Below are 22,157 nucleotides of genomic sequence, written 5' to 3'. Positions count from 1 at the left end.
TAAAAATATGTGTCAAGGGTTTATATATGTACTCACTAGCCTCCTTAAGAACACGAGGATAAATATTATCTGGTCCTGGTGATTTGTTTGATTTCAGTTTATTTAATCTGAGCAGCACTTCTCCCTCTGCAATTTCCAAATCCCTCAGTACCTCCTTAGTAGTCGCATTTACCTCTGGGAGATTATCCACTTGCTCACTTGTGAACACCTCCGAAAAATATAAGTTTAGGGCAATCACTATTTCATTGTCTGGATTTTTTAATTCCCCTTTACTATTTCTGATGCACTTCACCTCCTCCTTGACTGTTCTTTTACTACTAAAATACTAGAAAAATCTCTTAGGGTCTTCTTTCGCCTTATCTGCAATATTCCTCTCCAACTGTCTTTTAGCCTCACTGATGTTGTTGTTAATGGTTGCTCTCATGTTCTCATACACACTACGATTCACTTTGCAGTCATTAGTCATATATGCCTTATGAAGCAGTTTTTTCCTTTCCTTTCTTTTTTAAATCATTATTAATCCACGGTGGAGTTTTTAAAAAATGTCCTATTAATTGCAGATTTAGATATGTACTGTCCTGCATTACATGTAAAAAAATTTTAAACCTATTCCACTGTTCCTCGACTGTCTCCACACTTAAAAACTTATCCTAGTGTATCCTCCTTAGACTTTGGTCTGGTCTGGTCAAAATTTGCCCTACCAAAGTTCAGCTTAACAATTTTAGTCTTTATATATGCACTCTTACAAAATACTGAGAATTGTATTATATTATGGTCACTTGACCCTAGTGGTTGAATCACCTCTACAATTTTAACTTAATTATTACAAAATACTAAATCCAGACAAGTTTCACGCCATGTTGGTGCTTTAACATACTGTGTTAAAAAACAGTTACTGATTATTTCTAAAACTCCTGGGTCCTCGTGCATAATGCCATGCGTAGAATTTACACTATAACATGGTGTTCGGACAAAAGCGGAAATGTGCTTACGCACAAAAAAATCCAGATGCATAAATCTGTGCGAATGCCAGCTTCCACGTTCTTCCGCTACATAAATCCCGGTCAGTGTGAAAAGTAACACACATGCACATGCCTGCTGTCCCACCCCAACTCCTCCCAGAATTATACCTCTTTGAATATGCAAATCAACATAAAAAGCCCTTAAGCTCAGCGTTCTGTGAAAAGGCAATGGCAAAAGCATGGAGGGAAACAGAAGAATTTCAGCGAATGCCTAAGTGGAGGAAAGGAAAAACGTAACATGCATTGGTTTTAACAGTGGTATAAACATCAAAAGGAAGTTGATTGAGCGATATAGAGTGTCGGAGAAACTTGAAAGCTCAAGTTCACAAAGTCGCACAGTGCCTGAAAAAAAAGAAGTTGTCAGATATCAAAGTTGGTGTGAAAAGGTGAGTCATAGCCCACTATCTGAGTGTCATATTAAAGCTTATTAGGGTACATAGAAAAAAAATAGGCACACAGTGGGGAAAAAAGCACGAAATGTCAACTTTAATTTTGAAATTTCCACTTTAATCACATAGTTTATTTTGTCATTAAAGTAGAACATCATAAACTTCATCTTTAAATCATTTAATTTACTAGTTTCTCAAATCCCATTGTAACTAAAGTAGCATGTTAAATGCTTTGTTTTGTATTTGATCTTCTATGTGCTCTATGTGTGTGAATCAGTACATACTTCTTAAATAGGCTTTCTCTTCCTCCGACAGGACACAGAATCCGTTACATTCGTGATATTACAGCTCTCTGAATAATTAAAATGCTGAGATGTATACGTGATATCATTTTCATGTTGATAGGAGTTAAAGCATGTTATTAAACATGGGAACACGGTGGCACAGTGATTGTTCATGCCTCACGCAAGATGCTTGCTGCGCGATCTTCGATGAAATAATTTATTGCAGCAGTACTGTCTCTTTCAAATGTACTAACCCCCAATTCCTGTCTTTAATTTTCTTTCTCTAAATACCCAATTCCCACACAATCAGCTCTGTAATAGACGTTAAGCCATCTGTAAGTTTAGAACGCCAATTCTTCAAAACTTTTAAGGAACATTGAAATATCTTCATAGTACATGTTTAATTATTCCATCCATCTATCCTTCCAGTGTCACGCCAGCCACAGCAAGAATACAACGTGAGGCAGGAACAATCCGTGAACAGAGCGCCAGCTCCTCACTAGCGCTGCGGCACGATGTCCTCACATGTTTAATTATTAACAATATACTGTAGATTATTTAAATGAAGTTAAAGTTATATCTGTATAATATAATAAACATATTTTGCTGCATTTCATCTTAAAAATGATATTGTCATCATATGTAAATACGCGCTTTATAAAGTGACTCAGGTTGTGCAATATTATAACTGTATCGCAAGTTTACAGTGAGGTAATTGTACATATAAGTACAAAGCATTCTACAAGGAGCTCTTGATGGACTGATTGGGTGCATTTATAGTTCTTGGGATGAAACTGTTTCTGAACCACAAGGTCTATACAGGAAAGGCTCTAAAGCATTTGCCGTATGACTGCAGTTCAATAGACAGCATGGCTGAGGCAGCGTGTGCTTGATGCTGTACACTGATAATCCTCTTTCCTATCAGCTGCTGTGCAGCTGTGATTCCCCACTCAGATACAGTGATATAAATACTCCGAGTGGTGCAGTGAGAGTAATATGGAAAAAGATGATCCGCTGTGGCAACCCCTAACAGGAGCAGCTGAAAGAAGAAGAAGTTGCAGTGAGAGTAACAACGCTAAAGCAGCTATTGTAGTTAGAATAGTTTGACCATTCTGTGGACCATTATATTGTTACAGGTTAATTACAATCAGATGCATTAAACTAATAAACAATATGCGGTTAATTTCAGTGTCAGGGATGTGGATCTAAAAAAGAAAGGGAAACCACAGTGGAACAGTAGCACTGCTTTGATGCTGGATGCCGCCAATCTGCAAAACCGAGCTCAGAACTGGCGTACGCCAGGGTATGAGCTACCGTGGAAATGTGTGTGGCTTTACACCAAGTTTAGGTTTTATACATTGAGATTTGAATGTGGAAACAGGATTATGCAACATTTTTGTGTGTACGCACTGTTTATACATGAGGCCCCTGGTCTTGTGCTCCTCCATCTGCAAGGTTATCCCAGTTAATATTCGGATACTTAAAGTCCCTCATAACTATAATATCTCCCTGTAAACTTGCCTTTTTGATATTACTAAAAAGATGTGTGTTGAAATTACAGTCTGAATTGGGTGGACTATAACACACGCCTATAATTTCCCTATTTTCCAGGCGAAGCCACATGTCCTCAATAACATGGGGCTCATTGTCTTACTGAAGAGGACTTACATTAAAATTCTGTTTGACATAAACAGCAACCCCACCTCCTTTTCTGTTCTGTCTATCCTTCCTAAATAAATGTGTATCCCTCTATGTTACACTCGTCCCCATCTTTGTTAATTAGCCAGGTTTCCGTTATTGCTATAACATTTAGTACATTTAAGAACAAATGCAGAAATTAAAGGAAAAGTAAATATTTCTTAGGTTAAAGACTCAAAATTTCAGAGTGTACTTGGAAGGAACAATCACTGGGTGAGGTCAGGTTTGCTGCAAGGCTTTCTTTGGCATACCCGTGTAAATAAAACCCTTCAATTTCTTCTGTCTGACTTTTCATTCTGGGAAATGTATGAATTTACAGTATATATTAACTAAATTGACTCTGTGTCTTGCTCAAGAAGTAAAATAACTTCTAGCCCTTGGGTGTGTTGGAAATATAAGGCTGAACTATAAAGATTTAAGCAGACCATGTAGGTGTACCTGTATTGGTGATTCCATATGAGCATCTCTAGTGCCCCAACAGGCATGGTAGATGTTGTCTCCTCTTGCACTTATTTTCAGTGTTTCTTAAAAAAACAGGTCGCTGACATACTTGTAATACGTCTCCACATTATTGTGTAGTAAAATTAGGTAAGCTCATCCATAAATTCTGCAGCAAGTGATATACCACCCTGTGATGTCCAAGTTGTACACAGCTGGCATAACATCTTTGAACCAAGGACATTAATAGTCATTGAATTGCACTTTATTACAGCAATATTCAAAAACAAAGTGCAGCACTTCCTCAAATAAACAAATAAATAATGAATCCCAATAAAAGCATTCACCATTGAGGAAAAAAAACAGTAAATAAGTTACAATACCACACTAAAACCATATAGACATCACATTTTCCTTTGTTTCCTGGCAGCTCAACATGTCTTTCTCCCTTCGTCTCCATAGCTCATCCATAGAGTGTTACAGACAGATGGAGACACCAAGAGCTGTGGTCCCTCTCTCTGTATCTCATCCTGACTACCATCCTTCAGCTTCTGCCAGGACACTTGGAGCTCCACCTCCATATTCTGTACATCCTCCTTGGCTTCTATAGAATCTCTAGGAGTTCACTTGATTGTTCTCTACTTCTTCATTGTGCTCAACAGGGATGATCCACCTATGGAATGTTGTTCCTTTCACTTCCTCGCTGACTGCTTGCCTCCTCACCACTGCATTTGTTCACACTCCCAATCCTGCCCCTCTTGATAATTGGTTTTGTTACTGACTTCCACCCTTGCATCTACTCAGGTTCCTTTTAAGCTCCCAAGGGAGTGGTGTCCTTATTACGACCTGCAGAGAGTCAATGAGGAAACTGGAATCAATCTCACACTCACATGCAGGCTCGATCAGCCCAAATCTCCCCGTTAAACACCTCGCGGCCACATTACCATGCATACCTATGGGGTCTGAGCTGCACTGTCTTTTATTTACAAACTCGAACGCCAAAGACTCATAACACAGTCTATTTAGTATACTAGTACTAGTATACGATGCATCAGCTTTCATTTATATGGTATGAAAATACAATAACTATTGTCCATTGCACCACCACCTCTCTTACTACCTGTGTGGAAATTAAACTGAGAAGACTAACAGGCATGTACAAAAAGGGGGGAAAGAAGAGGGAATGACATAGAAAAGCTTCTGAGATGAAGGAACTGTGGTGTTAGTTTGAAAATATAAGTTGTGGCACAAGGTTGTCATGATTTTCAGGGAATTGTGGGAAAAGTGTACATAGAGTGGGAGTATATATATGTATAGTACCGTGGCAGTGTTGTAAACTAAGTGCAGTTTTAGTGGCCATTAGCAATTAGCACTGTGCAGGGTAGCCTGCATATTTAGTACTCCCCTATGACTCTGTAAGGAAAACCAAGATCGGATAGATGAATATATGCGTTTATAATTAACATGAGTGTACAACGTTGGTGTACGCTGCTAATGTGAACAACATCTTTCTAGTTTGTGGCTGTTTTATTTGGGATAGAGCATGCCACTTAAGTATTCAAAATATACATTGAATTGCTTTTGCATATGACCATTAAAAATTTCCTCCGAAGTGGATATTTAAAAGGCAGGATTCTTCTAAATGATGTAGCATGTGTACATTAAAAAAAGAAATAATGACATATTTCCACATAGTTATTAAAACTAACAAAGATAATGCACATATTGTAATAAAAGGAGTTGACACCTTTTCTTCCAAAATTTTACAACTAATTGCATAGAATTCAATTAAACCCTTCTGCGAGAGTAGAACTATAATGAGCAACAAGAACAAACCTACAGCAATTTATTTTATAATATTATGCATTGTCCTGCAGTGCCAACTGATTTTTTTTTTTGTTCTTCACATCTGTCTCTGAAAATTGTTTTTTTTTTTTTTATCCTTCCACTGAATTGGAGAAAGATAAATCAGAACAAAAACACACAAAAAAGAAAGAAACAACACAATACACACAGGCACAATCTCACAGGTTCTTCAAAAAACAATGTACATTTGTTTTCTAACATCAGGCCTGGAAAACAATACAGTTAGTGTTCAGCAGCACTATGCCATCAGTTTTCTTTCCAGGCAATGAAAACTGGAAAAGCTAAGATAATATGCAGCTGCTATTGTTTCTGAATAGAAAGGTACTCATACTTTGTAAACTGAGTGATAAGAAAGGAAGCAAAAGGGAATTTGTTTTAAGATTGTGCCCTTGAGAAATGCCTATTCCCAAAAAAGCCTCGCGGCTACATGTTTTGCATGCAGCCGTGTAAATATACCTTACATTTCCTTAGGATACTATTTGAAGAAAGCTGTTCTGAATTTAAAAATAGATGAATTTGCATCATGGTTTTCTTTCTTAAGAATAGTTTAAGCTCCATTTATATTTTTTTCCCACATGTGTTGTTATAGCACCATATAAATTTGACTGACTAAATTGACTGTTGATCTTTGGGCATTAAGAGAACGTCAAACCACCCAAAGGACGAGAGAGTATGCATCTTCACATTGTAGATAAGCCAGCACAACACTAAGCTAATGACACTTAGGGCTACCAAGTGTCTTGAAAATATTTTTTTTTCTGAAAATGTGTCTGGATATTCTACAGGTAGGTAAATAAAAACTACAGCATATACAGTAAATTGAGAAAACACATTCTGTCTTAAACAGGAAAAAAAAACCTTCCATCAAGGAGTACAAATAAAAACAAGAAGCACAATGTAATAACACGACAAATCCTTCCCTCCTGTACACAAAACTGTTGCAGTTTTTCCACAATCTAAAGCATCATCACAGAATAATTTTGGACAAAAAGAAGAAAGTGGTGTATCTGATACAAACATGGGAATGAGAGCTTAAAAGCAACCTAATCAGGGGTGAATCCTGACTTTACAAAATAAAATGTTTCTAAATAGCAGAAAATATGTCAAATACTGGGCAAATACTTTAATGGAAAATTATTATGTACAGGCTTTCATATATTTATGACTAAATGAAAACAACAGTGGGGAGAGGGACAAATTTTCTATTTACTATATTTTGCCCCTCTGTTTGTATGTTTATTTGGTAAATTTGCAACTAAAATGACATTCCTATCCATGGTGTTGCATTAAGGTTTAGTTTGTATTATTTATTGAACCTAATACTGCAAGATAAAGCTTGAGTTCCCTGCAAAACTGACCAGTGTGTCCATAGAGTAAATGTAGCATCTAGTGGAGACTATATAATCAAAATAACATTGAAAAACAATTAAGAGTAATTGTAAAAAACTAAGCAATACCCAGGACTACAAGAAGAATTTGGACTAAATCAAATGAAGTGTTACAAATTTTCAGTCTTGTTGTTTCTGAATGCCTTCTGGTTTTGAGGCCTTTTTGAACTGGATATTTGACAAGTGGGTATTCAGAACTAAGAAAGAAAACTTGCTCTTAATTTTTTATTATTTCACAAAGTGGCTCATATGCTCTTCATGTTTCTGCTTGTATTGCCATATCATTTTATTTAGGCGTTTCTTTTTATAGTTTAACACATTTTTCTGGTAATTCTTATGCTGCTATATTTAAATTAAAAGCCTGCATTACTCATTATTAGAAACACAATATTTTTATAATACAGCTTACAAAAAAAATTACATTATTTAGTGAAGGAACATCCCATATGAAATATACTGTAAATATCAAGGTTTATGTTGATTTCATGTAAAAAGCATATACAAATGAAGAAAGCATGTAGCGGATGGGTTATGTGCTATGGTGCAACTCTTACAGTATATGTTCGTTATATATGACCAGTGTTTTAATAGATTTTATTTAAAGCAAAGCAACATTCCATACAATCAAGACTTACTTTTACAACAAAGGAAATAACATTACATACAACAAAGTCAAACTTAAAAAACCTGAATTTAACTCCAACCCGAGAGAGAGAAGAGCCAATAGCAAAAGCAAATTTTTAAAAACAAGGGAGAAGACAGAATATACAGGGCGAGTCAAAATTATGTTAACACTAATGGTACTGCTCTGTATATACTTATATACAGCTAGCCATGTGCGCCCAACTACGTTGCGTGTGTTAAAGTTGTCTGTGAAGGGCTCCCTGGCTGCCAGTCATGAACTGGGCCCTTTGTTGCACAGCATTATGATTTTTTATAAGGGAAACAAAATTACAAAAGAAAACCCTTGGACATTGATTCGATAGGAACGGCCTACTCGGAATCACTGTCCGAATAGTAATTATGTGGTGGTGTAGGAGCATTTCTGCTTCTGTCCGTTTACAGTCCGTCTCGTTTTCACGACGCTATCGTTTCCTCTCACGATGTCTTCTCAACCTTTCTCCAATCTCGCTGGTTGCTTTGTGGCAATCCAAAGAGTAAGGCAATATACACGGAGCAATGGTTATAAAAGGGGGACACATAGGTATCCAGGCTCTTTAAAGCATAAATATGGGTCACTTCACTGACATGTGAGCAAGCCATGGTACAACTGTGAGACGCGTAGCACTCGCCGGCTACAACATAAAACAATAATAATTTCCGGAACGTGCAGTTATGTTGTCATTCATTTTACCCACTGTCTTTCTTTCATTCATATGTAACGTAGGCACGTACCTTTTATCTTCGGCAATCTCATTCTCTAACCAGGCCACAGGAGCTAACCAGCGTAACACTGTCCACCACCCCTTTCTTTATTCCGGCACATTGTTGACATCCGTGAGCAACAACAACATACTAAACTGGAAGGTGGTCTATGCATGCATGGAATTCGTGGACAAACAAAGATCAAGATCTAAATGAAGATCTCTTTAGTTAATTTAAAGCACAACAATTTGTTTAGTTTGAATGTCTTCTTTTGAGGTTTGACTGGAGTACTACAGGCTTCAGTAGTATAATTCTGGAGGAGATTGTTAATGCAATGCCTATGTTTTAGCTGTCTCTCTACTGCCATCTAGTGCTTCTTCTTCTAATTCATTCACGGACAAACAAAGATCAAGATCCAAATGAAGATTATATATAGAGATTTTTGTGGACAATTTATGTGCCACAAATGGTATGTGAGTTGAACATAATGACGAACAGGTTGAGACATTCCTGTAAATCATCTTGCAAATATGAAGTATGTTTTGTGAATAAATTGTTTCCGCCATTCAAATGTTTACATAATTTTGACTCACCCTGGACTTTCTCCGATGTAAAAGCTAATTCTAAAATTGTATTAATTAGATCTTGCCATATTTTAAAAATAGTTTTGCATAGATCCTCTAAGTGAGAATTTAACTTTTTCCAGTTTCAAATAGTATACCCACTGACTTATAGCAGGTGAGCTGGGACTCTTCTAGCTGAGCAAGATAAGTAGTAGTGAGGTAAAAAGTTTGAATACTGTCTACGTTTGAGAGGTTAGAAAAAGGTGATTGTCATGTAGAGGTGCAACAGATAAAGGCTTCTTTGCCTTAAAGTGCTTCCTGAATTGGTTGTATATTCTGAGTGATTGATGGAAAAACTGCATTATTGGTATACTAACAATAATTTGTATTTACTGGTGCATAGAGTAGGACAAATAAAGATGTACAGCAAAATTGTATTTCTATTGCAAACCATGCTAGTGTATATTTATCAATTTGTGTCAAATTCCATGGTTTTGTAGCTTTTATATTTGTCTCCCAGTACTAAAACTGAAAGTTAGGTAATGTCATACCCTCTACTGCCATTGAAGGTTTCCCCCTTGGATGCGTGGATGTTTTGAAGTCCAGAAAAATAAGTTTATAACTGAGTCTAATTTCTTAAAGTTCCCAGTTGGGGCTGGGTGGTCTTTTGGCCTTTGTTTTTTTTTTTTTCTCCAACCTGACTGGAGTTTGGTTTTTTGTTGTTTTTTCTGTCCTCCCGGCCATCTGACCATACCTTTTCTATTGTTACTTAATAATAATATTGCCTAGTCTTAACTGTTTTTATTTTCTTATACCTTTTTCTTTGTCATCTTGTAAAGCACTTTGATAAACATTATTGTATGAAAATGTGCTATATAAATAAATGTTGTTGTTGTAAAGAACAAATTATTAATGTATATGGGGATTGTCTGAAATAGAAAATGAAGCTTAGGAAGTATGTTCATCTTGACAGTGCTGATTCTCCCTGCTAATGTAAGATGGAAGGTAGACCATCTGCTTACATCTTATTTAATTTTTTCCATGCAAAATTTTGTTGAAAAATATCTTTATATTTACTTGTGAAGTTCACCCCTAGGTATTTAAATTGATCTGCTAAAATAAATGGTAAGTTGTCCAGCCTAATATTGTATGCAAGAGAGTTCACAGGAAAAGCAAAGTTTTATTCAAATTAATTTTGAGTCCCAATATCTTTTGAAATTATGCTAGTGCATTAAGAACTACTGGTACAGAAGTTTTTAGGTCTGATATATACAGTACCATATTATCTGCAGATAGTGATATTTTCTGTTCAAGTCCTTCTCTGGTAATCCTCATTATGTCTGATGCATTTTGAATGTAAATGGCAATGGCTCCATGCTGATTGCAAAAATTAATGTTAATAGGGGGCATCCTTGTCGAGTACCACGTTCTAGTTTAAAGTAGTTTGAAATAACGCTAATGCAAACAGAGGCTTCTGGACTGATAGACAGAAATTGTATCCATCCACATATGTTTGGGCCAAACTCAAATGTGTGCAATGTGGTGCATAGGTAGTCCCATTCAACCATGTCAAATGATTTTTGTGCGTCCAAGCATAATTAGATTTCTGGTGTGTTTTTAGATTTTATGGGTGAGTATATTACATAAATCAAATATCAAAGATTAGAAGCTAAGTGTCTGTCTTTAATAAATCTGGTTAAGTGGGTCTCCTGTAAAAATGTTGAATTAAAATTAAAACTGAGATATCTTATGATAGTACATTCCAAATACAATAAATCTAAATAAGTCCCTTTTGGGAAAAAATGTAGATATCCTATAATAGTACAGTCAGGATGCAAAGAACCTGGGGTATGATGTAAAACAGTCCCCCAGGAAGGAAATAAAGTTTTTTGAGATATCTTACAATAGTTAAGTCCAAATGCAATAAACTTAGGGCATGATAATAAACAGTTCACTTAGGAAATTAAAAAAAAGGAATTTTTAATGGTTACCAAAATATACATACTGTATTGAATATTTAACAGAATAAATTTCAATATAGCAGCTGTTCAAAAAAAAAAAGTGGCCAAAAAAGGAATAGAACAAATAGTTATGGCAAATGTTGCATTTCAGATAACCAAGTAGCAAGCCGAATCTTCTGTGCATTATCAGGACGCTACATGGCTCATGTTCACATTCCGGACAATGTCAAGATCAGTCTTTTTAGCTCTTTTTCCACTTCTTCTGTAGAAGTAAAGATATAGAACTGGCCATCAGAAAACACTTTAAATTTGGCTGGAAACAAGAGGGCGTATGTGATTTCAGCTTTGTGTAAGCACTGTTTAATGCTGTAGAATGCAGGTCGTTTAGTAGATGTTGATGAGGAAGAATCTGGGAAAATATAAATGCGTTTATTTTCAAATGCAATCTTCTCTTTCTGTCTGAGAATCAACATAAAATTTCCATCACAGCTAATTTATCACCTGAACACTTTGCATTCGGATTTTATAGCAGTTGGTTTTTTGCCAATGGCAGATGTTGATTGTTCAACTTCTTCAATTTGAGCATTTGCTTAACTTCTTCCAGGTGATCGCCATTACTCTTATTTTATTCTCAATTCTGCTCAAATGTTCCTGCATTTTATCATCAATACTTGCTAGAAAGTTTTTAAGGTTTACATCAAATTTATTACTTCAACGTACCTCCTAATCTTTTATTTCCTGAAGTAGCTAGTCCATTCAGCTTTCTATTCTGCTATCCATTCTAGTGTCAGTTTTGTCTGTTCTTTTGTGTATATCCTCTGTTACATCAGTTATCTTTTCCCAGAGTACAGTAATCATCACCTTCAGCTCAGATAGCTTGTTCTGACTGTCTCCATGCTCCGAAAGCAGAGTTATCCTGCTGAAGTTAATTCTGCTGACTTGCAGGGGGTATTGCTAGTAGTTGAAAGCGGGGATAAAGAGGCCAGTGTCCCACCTGAGAATGATGAATTCTCGTTGACTGCCTCACTTGCAGTTTTGCTTCCATATTCATTCTCAGTTGGAGCAGATGCTGCAGCATGAGGTCCTGGCTGATCATCCCTTCGCCAGTCTCTTCCAACTCAGTCTGTGACAGGCTGTGATGTAAATTTGAGGCTGGCTTAGACTTTGAACCTTTGCCTACTTTTTCCCTCAATTACTGACCCCTTGATCTCATGCTTTTAATATACTTGTAATTATCCTCCCTGGTTCAATAAACACATGATATCTCAGACAGAATAGGCTAAATAACACTGGTGCCAGAGAAGCACCATCTCAGATGTCCATCTCTCGCAACAGACAAGACTAACTTGACCAATGGTTTTGAACATTGAAAGGAGCATGTAAGAGTCAGGAAAGGAGCTTAGGATATTCATAGATTAGGCAGGGTGCATCTTTTGAAAGTTATAATAAAATTATTCCACCCAAAAAGAACAAGTAAAAACGTTTACTATGGCACATAAATGAAGGAGAAATTAAACTCATCTTCAAGTTCAAATATATTGCTATTTCAACACAGACAATGAAAATTGTATTTGCCCTCAAACAACAACAAAAGGCAATGAATGCAGCACAATGCACTGAATGCAATTTCAGATGTTACATACTAGAATCACTGAGGCAGTTTACATTATGAGTAGCTGTTGAGCACCATTATGCTATGGCAGGTAATGGCCTCATACCATTTCTTAGAACAGAGAAAGAAAAATGAATATGTAAAACAGCCAAAGTGTTTTTCTAAGGCATTGTGTATTATATATTTGATGAACAGGAAAAAGCTGTGTGCAAGGAATATTCTATGTCAATATCACCACATTCTCCAGTTTTTAGCTGTTCTGTACTGGCAGTTGTCAGACCAGGGTGCTATTCAGTCAGTAAGGAAGGATTGCACTGTGCATCTACAGAACTTGGTGATCATAGATAAAGACACTCCAAAGAAAACTGAGGAGGTAAAGGTGTGGGCAAGCCTTACTGTTGATAGCCAAGATGTGTTATTGTTCTTTTTGGTAGGAAAGAACAAAAAAATTTGGTTTATTTAGGAACGAATAGGGGATGGTAAGTTCACAAATGTAGTCAGAAGAATAGCTGAGGGTTAAACTGTAAATCAAAACAAAACTGTAAGCGATGGATTTGGTGAGATACTAGTGATATTTACGGTAAAAAAATCCTTAAATTCCTGAAATGCTTTGCTAAAGTCCCCAGTAGTAAAAAATAATCTCTCAGGCTTTAAATGTTCATACTTTTTAATGCTATTGCATGCTGTAGTTTGCCCATTGCCATGCTTGTATTAGCTTAAAATGAAATATTTGAATACGAATCAGAAAAACAATGACAGTGGTAATATTTTAGAATGGTAAAATGGGCAGCACCTGATCAAAAATTACTAGACTGTGTGAGCATTTTGCAGTGAGTGTACTTTCTAGGCACAATATATTGTTTAACATCAGTTTTATGTTACCTCTTCTGCTCTTACCTGACAATTCAGTTTGGTAGTGATAGGAACTATCTACCTGCATCACATGATCTGGGGCCTCATGCATAATTCGTGTGTAGAATTCACACTATAACATGACGTAAGCACAAAAGCTGAAATGTGCTTACGCACAGAAAAATCCAGATGCATAAATCTGTGAGTTTGTCAACTTCCATGTTCTCCCGCTACATAAATCCTGGTCAGCGTGAAAAGTAATGCTCGTGCACGCTCCTGCTGCCCCACCCCAACTCCTCGTAGAATTATGCCTCTTTGAATATGCAAATCAATATAAATAGCCCTTAAGTTCAGCGTTCAGTGAAAAGACAATGGGAAAAGCACGGGGGAAAATAGAATTTCAGCGAATACCAAGTGGAGGCAAAGAAAAATGTACTATTTTTTGGTTTAAACAGTGGTATAAACAACAAAAGGAAGTCGATCGAGTGACATAGCGTGTCGGAGAAACTCGAAAGCTCAAGTTCACAAAGTCGCACAGTGCCCGAAATAAAAAAGAAGTTGTCACATATCAAAGCCACCGTGAAAAGGCGAGTCGTAGCCCACTGTCTGAGTTTCATATGAAAGCTCATTAGGGTACAACAAGAAAAAAAAAATAGGCACACAGTGGGAAAAAAGCACAAAATGCCAACTTTAATCTTGAAATTTCCACTTTAATCACACAGTTTATTTTGTCATTAAAGTAGAACATCATAAACTTCATCTTAAAATCATTTAATTTGCTAGTTTCTCAAATCCCTATCGTAACTAAAGTAGCACGTTAAATGCTTTGTTTTGTATTTGATCTTCTATGTGCTCTATGTGTGTAAATCACTACATGCTTCCGGGTTTTGTCTTCCTCCGGCAGGACACAGAATCCATTACATTCATTATATTACTGCTCTCTGAATAATACTGAGATGTATATGTGATATCATTTTCATGATGATAGTAGTTAAAGCATGTTATTAAACGGTGGAACAAAGTGGCGCAGTGATTGTGCGTGACCTTCGATAAAATAATTTATTGCAGCAGTACTGTCTCTTTCAAACGTACTAACCTCCAATTCCTGTCCTTCCTTTTCTTTCTCCAAATACCCAGTCACCACACAATCAGCTTTGTAATAGACATTAAGCCATCTGTAAGCTTAGAACATCGATTCTTCAAAACTTTTAAGGAACATTGAAATATCTTCGTAGTATATGTTTAATTATTCTATCATTCATTCATTCACAATCCGTGAACAGAGCACCAGATCCTTGCTAGCGTAGTGATACCGTGTCCTTTAATTATTAACAATATAGATTATTTAAATAAAGTTAACTTTTTATGTGTATAATATAATAAACATGTTTTGCTGCATTTCATCTTAAAAATGAAATTGTCATCATATGTAAATACGTGCTTTATAAAGTGGCTCAGGTTGTGCAATATTATAACTGTATCGCAAGTTTACAGTGAGGTTATTATACTTATAAGTACAAACAGTTCTACAAGGAGCACTTGATGGACTGATTAATTGCGTTTAGAGCTCTTGGGATGAAACTGTTTCTGAACCACAAGGTCTATACAGGAAAGGCTCTGAAGCGTTTGTGCCGTATGACTGCAGTTCAATAGACAGCATGGCTGAGGCAGCGTGTGCTTGATGCTGTACACTGATAATCCTCTTTCCTATCAGCTGCTGTGCAGCTGTGATTCCCCACTCAGATACAGTGATATAAATACTCCGAGTGGTGCAGTGAGAGTAATATGGAAAAAGATGATCCGCTGTGGCAACCCCTAACGGGAGCAGCTGAAAGAAGAAGAAGAAGGTGCAGTGAGAGTAACAATGCTAAAGCAGCTATGGTATTTAGAATAGTTTGACCATTCTGTGGACCATTATATTGTTACAGGTTAATTACAATCAGATGCATTAAACTAATAAACAATATGCAGTTAATTTCAGTGTATTAATAAAGCCACGTCAGGGATGTGGATCTGAAAAAGAAACACAGGAACAGTAGCACTGCTTTGACAATGGGTGCCACCAGTCTGCAAAACTGAGTGGAGAACTTGCGTACGACAGGGTATGAGCTACCATGGAAATGTGTGTGGCTTTACGCCAAGTTTAGTTTTTATACATCGCAATTTGAACGTGGAAACATTCTTACACAACATTCCTATGCGTATGCACCGTTTATACATGAGGTGTCAACCACGTCTCAGAGAAACAGAAAATGCAACAGTTTACTTGCTCTGATATCATTAGGTTTATCATCCAGCAGCTGAATGCTGGCTGGACGAATATTAGACAGAGAACCTTGGAAGACTTAATGCTTTGTCCTCATCTGAATGCCTCCAATTTAACCCTGTTTCCTTGTTCACTATCTGGCTTTTCCCAACTGATTCATGCTGGCTGTGTTTACTGAAGATAGCTAATGAAAGAAGCTCCATATTTAACAAGCTAAAACTTGAACATTGAATACTTGCTCTTTTATTTATTTATTTATAAAGCACTTTAAAAACAACATCAAGGCTGACCAAAGTGCTGTACAATAAAAAAAAGAAAACCCAACAAATCAGGGTCCGAATCCCAAGCTTGGCTCCTATTTGCGTGGAGTTTGCATGGTCTGCACAGGTTTAACTTCACTTTTCTTCCCACATTCCAAAGATGTGGGAATTATTTTAATGGTAAACTTTAAATTGCCCTATGTGAGTGTGTGGATTGGCAACCTAGCAACCCTGAAATGGATTAAGTGGGTGTATAAATTATATGCTTATTATTTAAACTTTGCCATTTAAACCCAATAATCAATTAATTACTCACAAAAAAAATAATTTTCAACTGAGACATAAGTTATTAAAACTGCTATTACATTCATTGAGCCACCATCGCACACTTCTAAATGTTTCCTGTAGGCTGTAGAGTAGCAAAGTAATTAATCCACAAACTGCAGTGTCACTTTTATCAATATTTATAGACTGGCATATTCATACCTCTAAGTGACTTGCCTACAACAAAGATAAACTGGACACACTTAAATGCAATATGCAAATTAATTTAATCCTGTGTATTTTATGTTCCTGACACTGCATGACTTTTTGGCCTTTGACCTTTTTTATTGCCTTCTTAACATCTTGTTCAGTAAAAGTATCACAAAAGAAATAAAGATAAGAGAATTTTTGGCAACATCAGTTATACAGGTTAGTAACCATTTTTGCAGCAGTCCATTGTAGAGCACACACACATCAATTCATATTAAAACAATTTAGATTTACTAGTGAATCCATATAATTTGAAGTACTGTGCACCTTGACCAGAAACTTAAAAGCTGTCTTATTTAAAATGCAAATAATGTAACACATGTAATAGAATTAAAACCGATTTGGCCATAAAAAACAATGTTTACCTATCCATCAAGTTTTATCCAGTAGCACTGTAGTGTGCCTATAATAACAGTACTGAGTGCAAGGAATGAGCCAAACAAGAGTGGAGACTAAGCAGGTTATATGCTTATACACAGCATTGCCCATTTCCACTCATTTAATAACACAATGCTGTAGTATTATAAGAAAGAACCATAGTTCCTAGAGAAACTGCGTGACTTTTGTTTTTAGTGTGATAGGCTATTGTTGTGTTTAAAGCTTGCATGTTTACTGCCATTGCACCAGATATAACTATATTATCCTGTGACTCTTCTTGGTCTTATTTGAATGAAAACTGTGATTTTACGTCCTATGGATCAGACTAGCAATAACAAGGAAACCTTGTTCAGTTTTTAACTGGTAAAGTGCATATCTTCAATCTTTTTCCATCACCTTACGGAAATATTTCTCAATATAGCCATACAATATATATATCACATAACTTTTTAAGTGATTCAGCCATTGCCTGGACAATGAGAATGTTGTGGCAATGTAAACTAATAAATACTTTTCAAAAGCTGCATTATGTAACTCCATGCCTCTCACATTACACCTACTTGCAGCATTTTGCAGTTTTCTACAATAAGAATTTGACCAATTTTAAAGACTGTCTAGATCTTTTTAAATTGCTTTCTCTGTCTTCTCCCTCTGATTTTATTATCACCTGTCACCTGTTTCAGAAGTTCAATAATGATACCAAAATATCTGCCATTAATATAAATTGAAAAAGTAACAGTCCAAGAACATACCCCTTAGGAACTCTGATGACTTCATCTAGTGTGAAGCAGTCTCCTCTTACCTGGACTCTACTTTCTACTGATTAGCTAACTTGAAATTCACTTAATACACTTGCCAATAACTTCTGTTTTTAAAATAGCTTGTCTGTGTCATATTGTGTAAAATTCTTTTTGAAAACCTTAGTAAAATCTTATATACATTGCTTCTGGCAACTATCCCATTTACATACTGTATCTGACTGACATCTTTATCCAAGGTAACTTGGAACATTTTAGATACAGCTGGTTATATTTCTTTTGTTTTCTCAATTGGAACAAAGATGGGTGAAGTGACTTGCTCATGATTACACAATGTCAGTAATGGGATTTGAATCTGCAACCTCAGGGTTTGTCCAATACCTTAACCACTACACCACATTTCCATTATTTGGTATATACTTTTCACTCAGTTCTTTCCTGATTTATTAGTATAATTCCAAGAATTTTGCATAGTACAGAAATAAGAAATATTGATATCAAGATACTAGGATCTATCTATCCATCCAGCTATATCCTAACTACAGGGTCAAGGGGGTCTGCTGGAGCCAATCCATGGGCACAAGGCAGGAAACAAACCCTAGGCAGGGCACCAGCTCGACCGCAGGGGACACACACACTAGGGACAATTTAGGATCACCAATTCACCTAAACCTGCATGTCTTTGGGAGGAAACCAGAGCACCCAGAGGAAACCCACACAGACACGGGGAGAACATGCAAACTCCATGCAGGGAGGACCCGGGAAGTGAACCCAGGTCTTCCAACTACGAGGCAGCAGCGCTACCCATTGCGCCACCATGTATTAGGATCTATGATATGTAAAAATTATTATTTAGAGAAAGAATTAGATTCCTACTAGAGGTAGATGAAGGGAGAACTTAATTATTTCCTAATACATTTTTTGTATAATGGGATTCTTAAAAAAACACGAATAGCATAAAAGTAAAACTAGATAGTCAAGATCAAAATCAAAACTCTTTTTTTTGCTCAAATGAGTTCTTCAAATACCTGATCTGAGTTCCTTTCTCATGCTTCTCACACAAAATAATTCAGATATTACCAAACCTCATTTTTTGTGCTCAGCACACAGAGAACACTATGTGCTAAACACATCCAAACTTTCCTATGGTTCATGTATTTAGATTTTCATGCATTTCTCCATTTTACACTAGAAACGGTGTTTATTACTTTTTTATACAAACACAAATGTTTTCCTTTGCTCTTCTTTTACAAACATTAAAGTTTTCCTTTGTTCTTTTGACCTCACACACACTATAGTTTTCTGTTGCTCTCTTTCTTCATAGTACAATACATTTATTTGGCTTATTTTGAATAGTATGTAGTAGGGACATCTATAAAGGTACTTTGACTAAAAACATTGGAGGAGGTCTGAACAATACAGTAAACAAACTTAAGTGAGCTTAAATAAAGAAAGATGCTCAGGCAACTAAAACTGGATGCTGCTCTGATTTGTGAAAAACAGGCAACATTATTCATTATACAATATGAAATTCTAATATACAGATAAAACAATAGCATATTTACTTCATGTGACTTGTTTTACAGAAAAAGTAATATTTACAGTACTAGCCATGTGCGCCCAACTACGTTGCATGTGTTAAAGTTGTCTGTGAAGGGCTCCCTGTTTCAACGCGGCTGCCAGTCATGAACTGGGCCCTTCGTCACACAACATTATGATTTTTTATAAGGCAAACAAAATTACAAAAGAAAACCCTTGGATATTGATTCGATAGGAACGGCCTACTCGGAATCACTGTCCGAATCATAATTATGTGGTGATGTAGGAGCATTTCTGCTTCTGTCCGTTCACAGTCCATCTCGTTTTCACGACGTTTTCTTCTCAACCTTTCTCCAATCTTGCAGGTTGCTTTGTGGCAATCCAAAGAGTAAGGCAATATATACGGAGCAATGGTTATAAAATGGGGACACATAGGTATCCAGGCTCTTTAAAGCATAAATAGGGATCACTTAAGCGCAGCACTCGCTTGGCTACAACGTAACAATAATAATTTCCGGAACGTGCTGTTACATTGTCATTCAATTTACCCACTGTCTTTCTTTCATTCATATGTTACGTAGGCACGTACCTTTTATCTTCGGCAATCTCATTCTCTAACCAGACCTCAGGAGCTAACCAGCGTAACACTGTCCACAACCTCTTTCGTTATTCCAGCACATTGTTGACATCCGTGAGTAACAACAACGTACTAAACTGGAAGGTGGTCTACGCATGCGTGGAATTCGCGGACAAACAAAGATGAAGATCTAAATGAAGATCTCTTTAGTTAATTTAAAGCACAACAATTTGTTTAGTTTGAATGTCTGTGTTTTGAGGTGTGACTGGAGTACAACAGTCTTCAGTAGTATAAGCCTGGAGAAGATTCTTAATGCAATGCCTATGTTTTAGCTGTGTCTCTACTGCCGTCTAGTGCTTCTTCTTCTAATTCATTCGCGGACAAACAAAGATCAAGATCCAAATGAAGATTATATATAGAGATAAAAGGGAGGAAAAGTGCTGTACAACTTGCTAAACAATTTGGTGTTGTGGGGGTCATGTCTACTGAACCTAGAGAGCATTTTTAGACAGAGGCCTACCATTTCATTTCTTAATTGAGCACTTTGTAGCAATTGTGCCATGAAACAAATGGGGACACAAATGTTAATACACAGATCATTAGGGATTTCAGGAATAATAAAGATGATGAGAACATACAAAGGACAGATTGTGGTAATTTGGCATCTTTTTTGACAGACAATCTTTAAGTTTGCTGATCTGGATAAGGCAGGACTTAGCTCAGCTGATTAAATACTTATACATGTAGAATGTTTGGTCCCAGAGAAAATTAATTCTTAGACTAAGATGATTAATGTACATTTTCTGGATTATTTCTTCAACCAAAATCATCTCATGCCATATATCTTACTCTTTTTTCTCAGAAAGTACTGTGTTCTGATGCCATGTGAGTCATAGAACATTTGAAAATAATTTCACTAACTTTTTCCTTCAATTCTGGACTAGTTTTGCCAGTTGCAACTGTCTTAGGAAAGTGTGTAGATCTCTCTCTCTTTAAAAGAAATTGTACAGTACATGTGACTTGTAGGTTACTGAAGGACAGGACTTCACATGTTATTGATACTTTCTTATATATCATTATTTAATGTTTTAATCCAACAGCTCATTGTTTAAATTGAATATTTTTAAGATATGACACTAGATTTTCACCCCCTTTTCTTGTCAATGTTATTTTACTGTCTGTCGTTCAATACATTATTCCCTGTGCAGTAAACTTAGTCCTTTATTTTGGCAGTGTAAATTTCCTTGTACTAACTGTGAGAGGAATCATTTTGAATAAAAATTAATACTACAAGACTGTCCTATTACTATGTAATGGTTCCTAATTTAAAAACCTAATCAGTAAACTTTCAAAATTCAAAAAATATATATAAAAAAAAGACTTTCACTACCAAAGAAACTACATTTTTAAGCTCCAAAAATTAAGAAGTGAGTGCAATATGGCTATTTGGATTTATTTCACTTATTTATTTACTCATTTTTTAAGCTGTGTTGCAGTATGGACTTAATCATTTCAAGTGTATAGACAAACTGTAACATGTTGAATTTTTTTGAAGGTCCATAATGCCCATATTTTATTTTCCTATTGTGAGGCAGTTAATTCCACACTTCTTATATTTTATAATCCCGGTCCTTTTTCATAATAGGATTCAAAGTTGTGGAAGCCTGTCCAAGGAACAATGAGAACAGAGCAACAACCAAAAAAAGGATTTCCTTGCAGGATGTCAAAGACCAAATTCATAGACACATACTGCAGTTATTGATACCAGGTCAATTTATAGTCATGCCATTTAAAAGGACCAGTAGCAACAATACCTACACAATAACTTAAAACCCATTATACAATTTCCATATAAGCCAATTTCAGAGCACGCTAATTCATTAATTTGACATCTCAAGTATATCTGCCATTTTATCATTGTTCCGCGGAAAGAAATGCTGAACACAAAGAAAGAATATTTATTGTATTTTTGAAGGAAGAATGGGAATTAACAGCAGGTCCAAGAACTCTGAGGCAGCTACTAAACCACTGAGCCATCCATCAGTGAATACACTTACCAAATCTACATATTTGTTTTGTAAATGACAGGCAAAAATAACTATAAAACATGGTCTAACTTGTACTCACACACTGGATTATGACAATCCACTTTTTCCAGATCAGATTTAAAGCTTGTATTTGGTCCTTGTTTTATATTAAAGGTAATCATGTTAAGGTCTAAAACAAAAATGTCCCAATCTAACTAGTCACATGACTGAGTGCCCTTAAGTAACAATTTACAATGACATTTGCAAAAGACATATTACAAATACAGACCAACATACAGTAAATAGCATATAATGCCTGAATTATAACTTAAGAAAATACTTCTTGGTTCAAACAACTGACGTAATTTAATTGACTTCTT

This window comes from Polypterus senegalus, chromosome 2, assembly GCF_016835505.1.
Source record: "Polypterus senegalus isolate Bchr_013 chromosome 2, ASM1683550v1, whole genome shotgun sequence".
NCBI lineage: Eukaryota > Metazoa > Chordata > Cladistia > Polypteriformes > Polypteridae > Polypterus > Polypterus senegalus.
This window is presented reverse-complemented; position numbering follows the sequence as displayed.